Source organism: Rhinolophus sinicus, chromosome 11, assembly GCF_057876585.1.
Source record: "Rhinolophus sinicus isolate RSI-liver-muscle chromosome 11, RSI-T2T, whole genome shotgun sequence".
In the NCBI taxonomy this organism is placed as follows: domain Eukaryota; kingdom Metazoa; phylum Chordata; class Mammalia; order Chiroptera; family Rhinolophidae; genus Rhinolophus; species Rhinolophus sinicus.
Window position 1 is genome coordinate 22,760,965 of NC_142511.1, and position 11,504 is coordinate 22,772,468.

Genomic DNA, 11,504 nt, shown 5'->3' on the forward strand with positions numbered 1-11,504 from the left:
AGAGCCCCGTGAAGAAGGTACTGTTACCCCTTCTTATGGGGGAGGAATGGGTTCTCAGAGAGGTTACACATCTATGTAGCTGGGGGTTAGACATCTACCCATGTCACCTGGCCCCGAACTCACTCTTACTCCATGATCCTAAGTTATTGATGGAACCTACTTCCCATTGATTATTTTATTTAATCCTGGCAACAACTCTAAGGTATTATTGGCCCTATATTACAGAAGAAGCAGCTGGAGACTCAAAGGTTAAGTATTTGTCCAAGGTCATGCAGATGTTAGGGGCAGAGTCTATCTGAATTCAATGCCTATGCTAATTGTATGGAAGAGGAAACTGAGACTCAGAGGAGTCATTTGCCTAAGATCACAAAGTTCTTAGCAGGCAGCACCAGAATTCCAAAGCAGGTCAAAAATCCCCAAGTTCAGTGCTTTTTCAATTGCACTGCACTGTCTGCCCCAAGAACCTGTGGCGTGTGGCTCATTCATTCTGGTCCAGGGCAATCTCAAAGACAAAGGCTGTTCTACCGTAGTTTTAGTTCTTTGCTCAAGCTGTTTATGTTCCTCTGGCTGACCTCTACCTTTGCCACCATTTCTCACCAGCCCCAGCCCCAGCTCCTGGGTTCAGCATTTCTGCCTTCTCTGAGTTTGGGGACAGCCAGGTCTCTAAAGATCCACGAGATAACTGGGAAAAGAATAAGCAGGGGACCTGGTCCCCATCTGTTCTCACACTCTCTTCTAGCATCAGAAAGGATAGTCATCTGAGTCCCAGAGTGGGAAGAAGCCCTTGAGAGGGAACTACTCCAAATCCTGGCTCTGAGAACACAGACACTGCAGCCCTATGGCCCTGGAGGCTTTTCTGGAGAGAGTGGCTGAAAGTGCTGGCCAGGCTAGGACAACATGAGCCCTAAGACTCTGGGCAGGATGGGACAAGGGATCTGGGACTTTCCTCAACCCTTACCCCCATCCATCTACTACTCCCCAAACCTACCTTGGGGAACTCCAGCAGTTAATCAAAGGTACACCCTACACCGCCATCAAGCACTTAGCTCAAGATTCTTATACTCACTCCATACGCTTGGAAGGAAAACAAAATATTCATAAGCAAAGAGAATAAGAAAGAACAGGAATAAAGTTTGGCTGGAGTCCCTTGATTTTGAAACTGGGTTGCTAAAAAAACTTGACATTCTAGATCCAGTATTATTTTTTTCCAGAGGAGATAATAGGAAGAGACTCAAGGAGACTCAAGGGAGCTGTGCTTTGTAGATCACAGAGTTCCTACTGAAGAGCTAAACACTTTATTAATTTTTTGAAAATTTAAATCTAATTAAATGTTTTAATAAAAATGAAAGTATTTACAATTTTAGTGTTCAATGTCCATGTAGTTGTCAATTAAGAGGATACGTATCATGTTTCATATATGTTACATCTAGACCTACAAATATAAAAATGTAAGAATAATATAAATTGTTTAACACTACAAAATATTCCTCAGCTACCATGTGCAATGTTGCAAATAACTACACTACTTTATGAGTACTTCCAGAACCAGAAGTTGGAAATCAAAAAAGGAGCAAGAAAAATGAATGTTCGACACTACTGGGAAATAACATGTCATGCAGGAATCTATTGTAGTCATGCAACCTGAGAGGAAGGATTTGACAAGTCAATTTTCTTTTTTCTTACCTAAGCACTTTAATAGCTCAGTTCCTCCCTGCACTTCAAAACCATGTCTGTCTCCAAGTTCACACTGACATAACCCACAAAACATCAGTGTTCAGATGTAATTTTTTTTTCTGAAAACATAGGGCAAGATATATGAAGAAGTGTTTCTCTGGAGCCTGAAGTGTGTTAGTCTCAAGAGCATGTGTTTAGGGTGACCAGTTGCTCTGTGCTGAGTACTGAATCCCAAGTGACAGAAACACCCCTGGGTTTTAATAGATTTAATTTTTTTATGGTTGTAAATATGGTACCTTCTAAAGCAAGAAGCCCAGGGCAGGGGGCTCTCTTGCCCAGATCTAAGAGAGAAGGTCTTATTTTATATATCCCATTGTACCTGGGCTGGGAAATCAGGGAGGCCTCTGTGGTGAGGAGGCCATGAATAAGCTAAGACTTCAAGATTGAATAAGAGTGATGCAATATACAGAGAACCCTAAAGAGTCCACCAAAAACTATTAGAACTGATAAATGAATTCAGTAAAGTAGCAGGATACAAATACTAATATTCAGAAATCAATTGCATTTTTATACACCAGTAGTGAACTATCAGAAATAGAAATTAATAAAATAATCCCATTTACAATTGCATAAAAAAAAAAAAAAATCTAGGAATAAACTTAACCAAGGAGGTAAAAGATCTATACTTGGAAAATTATAAGACATTGAAGAAAGAAATTGAAGAAGATACAAATAAATGAAAGCATATACCGTGCTCATGGATAGGAAGAATTAACATTGTTAAAATTTCCAGGGTGGCCCGATGGCTCAGTTGGTTAGAGAGCAAGCCCTGAACAACAGGGTTGCCAGTTCGATTCCCGCATGGGATGGTGGGCTGCGCCCTCCACAACTAGATTGAAGACAACAAGCTGCCACTGATCTGCTGGAGGGGTGGCCGGATGTCTCAGTTAGTTAGAACACGGGCTCTCAACAACAAGGTTGCTGGTTCAATTCCCATCCATAGGATGGTGGGTTGTGTCCCTTGAAACTAAAGACTGAAAACGGCAACTGGACTTGGAGCTGGACTGCGCCCTCCACAACTAGATTGAAAGACAATGATTTGGAACTGATGGGCCCTGGAGAAACGCACTGTTCTCCAGTATTCCCCAATAAAAATTAAAAAAAAAAATTTTTTTTCAGTATTACCCAATACAATCCCTATCAAAATACCAATGGCATTTTTCACAGAACTAGAACAGATAGTCCTAAAATTTATATGGAACCATAAAAGACCCCAAATAGCCACAGCAATCTTGAGAAAGAACAAAGTTGGAGGTATCACAATACCTGATATCAAACTATATTAATCAAGGCTAGGGTAATCAAAACAGCATGGTACTGGCATAAAAACAGACACATAGGTCAATGGAACAGAATAGAAAGCCCAGAAATAAACCCACACCTATATGGTCAATTTAATCTATGACAAAGGAGGGAAGAATATACAGTGGGGTAAAGACAGTCGCGTCAATAAATGATATCGGGAAAACTGGACAGATACATGCCAAAAAATGAAATGAGACCACCTTCTTAAACCATGTATAAGAATAAACACAAAATAGATTAAAGACTTAAATGTAAGACCTGAAACAATAAAACTAAAAGAATACATTGGCAGTAAACTCTCTGACACTACTCTTAGTAATATTTTTTTGGCTATGTCTCCTCAGGCAAGGGAAGCAAGAGAAAAAATAAAGAAATGAGACTAATCAAACTAAAAAGTGTTTGCACGGCAAAGGAAACCAACAAAATGAAAAAACCTATTGAATGGGAGATGATACTCACCAATGATATAGTCAATAAGGGTTTAATATCCAAAACATATAAGAATATAAGAAATTCATACAATTTAACACCAAAAAGACAAATAATCCAATTTAAAAATGGGCAGAGGACCTGAATAGGACATTTCTCCAAAGAGAACATATAGATGGCCAACAGACATATGAAAAGATGCCAGCATCACTCATCATCACAGAAATGCAAATTAAAACCACAGTGAGCTATCAGCTCACACCTGTCAGAATGGCTATCATCAATAAATCAACAAACAAGTGTTGGTGAGTATATGGAGAAAAGGGAACAATTGTGCACTGTGGGTGAGATTGTAAATTGGTGCAGCCACTATGGAAAACAGTATAGAGGTTCCTCAAAAAAATTAAAAATAGAACTACCATATGACCCAGAAATCCCACTTTTGGGTATTTATCCAAAGAAATCCAAAACACTAATTTGAAAAGATGTATGAATCCCTATGTTCACTGCAGCATTATGTACAATAGCCAAGATATAGAAGCAACCTAAGTGTCCATCAATAGACTATTGGGTAAAAAAGATGTGGAACATATAAACAATGGAATATTATTCAGCTATAAAGAGGGATGAAATCTTACCATTTGCAACAACATGGATGGACCTAGATGATGTTATGCTAAGTGAAATAACTCAAACAGGAAAAGACAAATACCATATGATTTCACGTATATGTGGAATCTAAAGAACAAAATAAATGAACAAACAAAACAGAAACAAATTCATAGATACAGAGAACAAACTGATGGTTGCCAGATGGGAGGGTGGAAAAGGTGAAGGGATTAAGAAGTACGAATTGGCAGTTACAAAATAGTCATGAGGGGATGTAAAGTATAGCACAGAGTCAAAAATATTGTAATAACTATGTATAGTGCCAGGTGGGTACTAGACCTATCGGGAGGATCACTTCGTAAATTATATAAATGTCTAACCACTGTGCTGTACATGTGAAACTAATAATAATATTGAACGTCGCTGTAATTGAAAATAAAAAAAAAATTTTTTTAAGATTGAATAAGAGTTAACAAGTCAAAGAGTTGCAGGGAAGGTGCCAGAGAAAGAGAATAGAGTGCGCAGAGACTGTGAGGCAAATGATAGCATGATACCTTCAGGAAACTGAAAGGAGACCTGTTTGGGCCTTGTAAGTCGGGGCTTTGACTTAAGGACAATAGGAAAGGGAAGAAGAGGTAAAAGGTTGTATCTTCCTTCTTTCCTTCCTTCCATCTTTCCGTCCTGTCCTTCCTTTTATTCCTTCTTTCTAACATTTATATAGTGATTCCTATATACCATGTGATGTTCAAAACGATATATGTAACTCACATAAGAAACTCATTTAATCCTAATAATTAACCTATGAGGTATGCCATTGTGATATAACAGCTGAAAAATCAAGTCAGTGAATTGGAGAAGGCTCTGTAGATTAAAAAATTATTTAGGGGGCCGGCCCAGTGGCTCAGGCAGTTGGAGCTCCGTGCTCCTAACTCCGAAGGCTGCCGGTTCGATTCCTACATGGGCCTGTGGGCTCTCAATCACAAGGTTGCTGGTTCAACAACTCGAATCCCGCAAAGGATGGTGGGCAGCGCCCCCTGCAACTAAGATTGGACAGGCACCTTGAGCTGAGCTGCTTCCCGGATGGCTCAGTTAGTTGGAGCGTGGGCTCTCAACCACAAGGTTGCCGGTTCGACACCTGCAAGGGATGGTGGGCTGCGCCCCCTGCAACTAGCAACGGCAACTGGACCTGGAGCTGAGCTGCGCCCTCCATAACTAAGATTGAAAGGACAAAAACTTCACTTGGAAAAAAGTCCTGGAAGTACTCACTATTCCCAATAAAGTCCTGTTCCCCTTGCCCAATAAAATCTTTTTAAAATATGTTATTTAGGTTAGTCATTAAGGAAATGCAAATAAAACTGCAAAATTATACCCTAGGTTGGCCATAATCAAAGAAAAAAAAAGGAAAATAACAAGTGTTGGTAAGGGGGAAATTGGAAACCTTATACATTTGCTGGTGAGAATGTAAAATAGTGCAGCTGCTGCAGAAACAGTTTGTTCTTCAAAAAGTTAAACATAGAACTGCTGTAGCACCCAGCAATTCCACTCCGAAGTATATTCTCAAAAGAATTGAAAACAAGTATTCAAACAAAAGTTTATACACCAATGCTCATAGCAGCAATATTCATAAAGTCAGAAGGTAGAAAAAACCCATCTGTCCATCAGCAGATGAACAGATAAACAAATGTGGTCTATACATACTATGGACTATTATTCAGCCATAAACAGGAATGAAGTACTAATACATGCTACAACATGGATGAACCTTGAAAAACGTATGTGTAGTGAAAGAAGCCAGACACAAAGGTCACCTATTGTATGGTTCCACTTATATGAAATGGTCAGAATAGGGAAGCCCATAGAGACAGAAAGCATACCAGTGGTTGCCCAGAGCTAGGGGCTGGGGGGAGTGGCGAGTGACCGCTTAATGGGTAAGAGGTTTCCTTTTGGGGTGATGAAAATGTCTTGGAACTAAATAGAGGTGATGGTTGTACAACACTGAATATAATAAATGCCAATAGATTGTATGCTATAAAATGATTAATTTTATGTTATGTGAATTTTACTTCAATAAAAAAAATCAATCAAAACAGTTGGAGGTGGAGTCAATGGATGGCACTTGGTGATTGATGGATGGTGGGCTGGTGGGGAAGTAGAGGAAGGAGTCAAAAATGGTTAACTTGAGCAAATAGGAGATTGACTCCATTTACTGAGATGGGGAGACTACAGAAGGAGCAGTATCCAGGAGATGATGAGCTCCATTTTGGATCTAACAGGCTGAAAGTGCTGAGACATCCAAGTCTAGAGCTCAGAAAAAATATCTAAGACAAAGATATTTGGGAGTCATTAACATCGCACTGTAAGCTGATACTAGGAGAGTGAACGAGACTCAATATCTAAGGGAATGATCAAGGAAGAAGAATCAAATTGGTAAGTTTAAATTCGAATGTTAAAAGACACATCTGATAAGGAACTGTTATCCAAAACATTCAAAAACTCTTCAAACTCCACAGTAAGAAAAAAACAATCCAATTTTAAAATGGGCCAAAGACCTTAACAGACACCTCACCAAAGATATTCAGATGGCAAATAAGCATATGAAAAGATGCTCCACATCATATGTCATCAGGCAAATGCAAATTAAAACAACAATGTGATACCACTACACACTTATTACAATGACCAAAATCTGAAACACTGATAACACCAAAATCTGGCAAGGATATGGAGCAACAGGAACTCTTGTACATTGCTAGTGGAAATGCAAAACGGTAGGGCCACTTTGGAAGACAATTTGGTGGGTTTTTAACAAAACTAAACATACTCTTACTATGCAGTCCAGCAATCGTGCTCCTTGATATTTACCCAAAGGAGGTGAAAACTTACATCTACATGTGTATATTTATAACAGCTCTATTCATAATTACCAAAACTTGGAAGCAACCAAGATATCCTTCAGTAGGTGAATGGATAAATAAATTGTGGTACATCCAGACAGTGCAATATTATTCAGTGCTAACAAAGAAGAGCTATCAAGCAATGAAAAGACATGGAGGAAACTTAAATGTAGATTACTAAGTGAAAGAAGGCAATCTGAAAAGGCTACATACTGTGTCCAACTGTATGACATTCTGGAAAAGACAAAACTATGGAGACAGTAAAAATATCAATGGCTGTGGGGAGGGGACTATAGATAGGCAGAGCACAGAGGATTTTTAGGGCAGTGACAATACTTTATGATATTACAATAATAAATATATATATCATTATACATTTGTCCAAACCCATGGAATGTACATCCAAGAGTGAACCCTAAGGTAAACTATGAACTTTGGGTGATTATGATGTGTCAATATTGGTTCATCCTTGATGGAAAATGTACCACTCTGCTGAGTGATATTGATAATGGGGGTGGCTATTCATAAATGAAGGTAGGGAGTATATGGGAAATCTCTGTCTTCCTCTCAGTTATATTGTAAACATAAAACTGTGCTTTAAAAAAATAGTCTTAAAGAATTAGTATATGTCAACAAACATCACAGAAATTTTAAAATATAAGACATTTTAAAAATTAATATAAATTGTAAAATATGAAGTTTCTGTGCTCAAGGACCTTGTAATCTAGTTGGGGAAACAAAACCAACACATAAAGTAAGTGCATGTAAAATGAGTCTTAAGCTGTGTAACTTTTCATATCATCAAAGACTACCATTCCGTCTTTCACCCTTTACTTCTCTACGGGTATCCAGCCATATATTGAATCATCTGCTGTTCCCTGAAACTGCCACATTCTCCCTTGCCTACCTGCCATTTCACTCTGTTTCTTCTAAGTAGAATGACTTTCTCCTCTATTTTCAATTCTTTTAGATATATACTTAGGAGTGGAATTGCTGGGTGATATGGTAGTCCTACGTTTAACTCTGAGGAAACAACAAACCTTCTGTAGCAGCTGCACCATTTTACATTCCCACCAGCAACTGTACAAGGGTTCCCGTTTCTCCACCTCCTCAACAACACTTATTTTCTGTTTATTGCTCTTTTTTTTTTAGGGGCAACCAAGTAGATGTGAAGTGGTACCCCGTTGTGATTTGATTTGCACTTCCCTAACGTAAATAACTTTTTAATCCGTCTACCTTTTTCCAACCCACTGACTTGATTTTGACCTGTTATATTGCAACAGCCTACTTAATAGGGTAATTATTAGGATTAAGTGAGTTAGTATATAAATTCATATAGGAAGATTCATTAGAAGCACCTCCATGTCTTTGAAGATTGTCAGAGCCTTCCCAGACAAAGATCAACGCTTCCTCGGATGACAGAGGTCTGTTTTTGTTAAAGCGCCCCAGGAGGTTCTCATGTGCAGCCCTGGTTGAGAACCACCAGGTGGAGGCACTGTTCCCCAAATTGGCTAGATCATGGGAGTCATGTGGGGCACTAATTAAAAGGGTGGATTTCCTGGCCCAGCCCCAGATCTTTGGAAACAATTTCCAGGAGAGAGGCCTGGAAATCTATATTTTAAAACAAGTACCTACAGGTGATTCCTATGGCCAGGCCAGTTTAGGAAACCCTGAGCTAGTGGATAATCAAAAGGCGGTAAACACACAGGGCCGTTTGAAACGAGATAATATGGTTTGCTAAATACAATCTTCTTCCACCCTGGCTCTGGAAAGATAAAGCTTACTGTCACTAGCTGATGACTCACTGCGGGGGTGCTGCTCCTCAGATTAGCGCCCCACAGGCATCCCCGTGTGGAGACTGCCCATCTTTAACTCTCTGCGGTTAGGAACACCCTCACACTATGAAGTCGGCGTCAGTATGAGTCCCAGAGAACCTGAGCTGCCCCTTCCAGATGCCTAGTCCCTGTGTGTGGCTCTTCTTTTTCAGTGAAGTCATAATATCCCTACTATGTGCAGGAAATGTTCCAAATGTTGTATTACCACTAATCATCACAGCGTGTCTGAGAAAGGGGGTAGTATCTCCATTTCCTCGATGGAGCTCAGACAGAGAGCAGTTTGCCCAAAGTCACACACCTTATGTGGCTGAGCATAGATTCAGATTCATGTGATTGCAAAGCGGTGGCACTGTCCACTCTGTCTCTCAAAGATGACTTCTCTACCTCCAGTTATAGTCACCAGACTATTTTGCTTGCTGCTAAGCCTTCCCAGATACACCCAGAAATTTCAGAACTACAGCTCCAAAATACCTGGAACCATCCTGCCTAGAGGAGTCTCAGGGAGGGAATACAGGGACCGTTGGGAAAGAGGAGACCTGTTAGAAGCACAGAGAGTAGTGAGAGCAGCTAGCTCAGAGCACAGATGGCCATACTTCCCCATCCGACCCCCATCACTACATCCTCCGAGGACTGAATGAAGCCGGAAGGGGATATCACCTCAGCTCTGGGTAGCAGGAAAGAAGTTGACCTCTGAGAGGGAGATAGCAGGGGAGGAGTTATAGCAAGGGGAAAAATGGGAGGGGGGACCCTTTCCCAGGAGAAACAAAAGACAGAAAAGTTTCCAGCCACATCAGGCTAGTCTTGTGACTATGCTATGCTAGTTAGGGATCCAGAATTTATAGGGCTCTGGAAATTTATTACATTTCAGGATGAGTATCCAGTTGGTCCATGGAGAAGCCATTGGTAGACAGCAGCTATCCCTGAAGGAGGCAATGGGGCCTGGTGGACCTCAGGATGGAGGCAAAATGAACTATATATTAGGAAAAGCTCCAAGCAAGACTGAAGAAGGCTGCCCCACAGAGGTACTTCCCTCACGGTTCTCCACAGGCCCCTGGCAGTAATCAGTACCTCTCCCTTCCCCCAAATCTTCCACCTCCACCAGTAACCTCATATTCTCAGTGAAAACACTGTGCTTGCTACACAAAAGCCATTTCGTCACACAGCATCTCGTCTTTCTCCAACTAGCCTGCTCCCCCAAGCTCATCCTATATAGAAAATTCTGGAGCTACAACTAGCCTCATTGCCTTCTGGTGGACCTGGGGAGGGGATGCTGTGAATTTGTTAGGGTGTTGCAGGGGGGTTGGTCAGAGATTTCTGACATGGTATCAAGTATAACTAAAAGAGGTGGAGAGGACACTAGAGAGAAAGACAGTGACAGAAAAATGCTGTAGAATGCAACATACCTGGGGAAAGACTTCCCGGAAAAGAAGGGGCTGGCAGTGACTTAACGGTTTTCCATCTTCACGATGGACATTACAGGCCATGAGGAAGTTAAAGCCATGATGTCTGGTAAAAAAAAAAAAAAGAAAAAGAAAAAATGGATAAAACCCTGCAACCAAAGGGACCTCCCTCAGAAAGGGAAAAGTATTTCTAAGGATAGAGGTGCTCTTTGGCTAACAAGCTTTAAGAGAGGGCATGTCTTGACGTAGGAGGAGGGCCTACATGAACTTGGAGTGTCTTGTCATTTAAAGATCCACTGTGATGATCACCCTCACTGTCTCCTTGACACCACAATCCCCGCCACCCCAACTGAGTCTCTTTCTGAAGCATCTGGCCGGCTTGCTACCTGCTGCTAGCTCCTGTCTTTTCATCTGTGACCTCCACTCCCTATATCCATGCTTCTCTCTTCACAGACTGTAGCTATTTCTGCTTTTTCAGTAGGGAAGGGCTGGGTGTCTTCCCCTTCCCAAGGTCACAGCTGTCTGGGTTGGGAGGAAATCTGCTTCCTCCAGCCCTTCTTGGTGTTTGACCGTAGGGATCAGCATAACACATGGCAAACTATTTGGATGAGTCTCATCCATCTCATTCATTCAACACATTTATTAGTACCAGGAGCTGGAAACACACTAGTGATCAAAATAGACAGAGTATATAGTCCTGTACCACTGACCCTGAGGCTTCAGAAGACCCTAAAACTGAGGTCTTCTGTACTTGTACACTCATAGAAATATTTGCAATACCTATAACCAACAAAGGACTCATATTTGAGATATGTATAAAGAATTCCTACAAGGCAATAAGACAGAAAGCCTAAGAGAAAATTTACCCCCAAAAACACAAAATACTTAAACTGATATCCCAATGGCAAATAAATACATGAGAAAGTGCTTAAGCTCATTGGTTATCTCATTTAAACCACCATGCAATACCACTACATGCCCACCCAAATGGCTAAAAGTTTTAAATCTTTTTAGATTGTCAATACCAAGTGTTGACGAGGATGTGGGGCAATGGGAGAGCTAAGATACTGATGGCAGAAGTGTAAATTAACATGAGCACTTTGGAAAATTATTTAGTAGCATTTACTAACACGTAAATATATGCCTACTCTGTGACCCGGTAATTCTATTTCTAGGTATATGTCCAACAGAAATGTACCAAAGGACACACAACTGTTATAGCAGCATTATTCATAAGAACCCCAAACTGGAAACAACCCAAAGGTTCAGTGACAGAATAACAGATAAATAATTGTGGT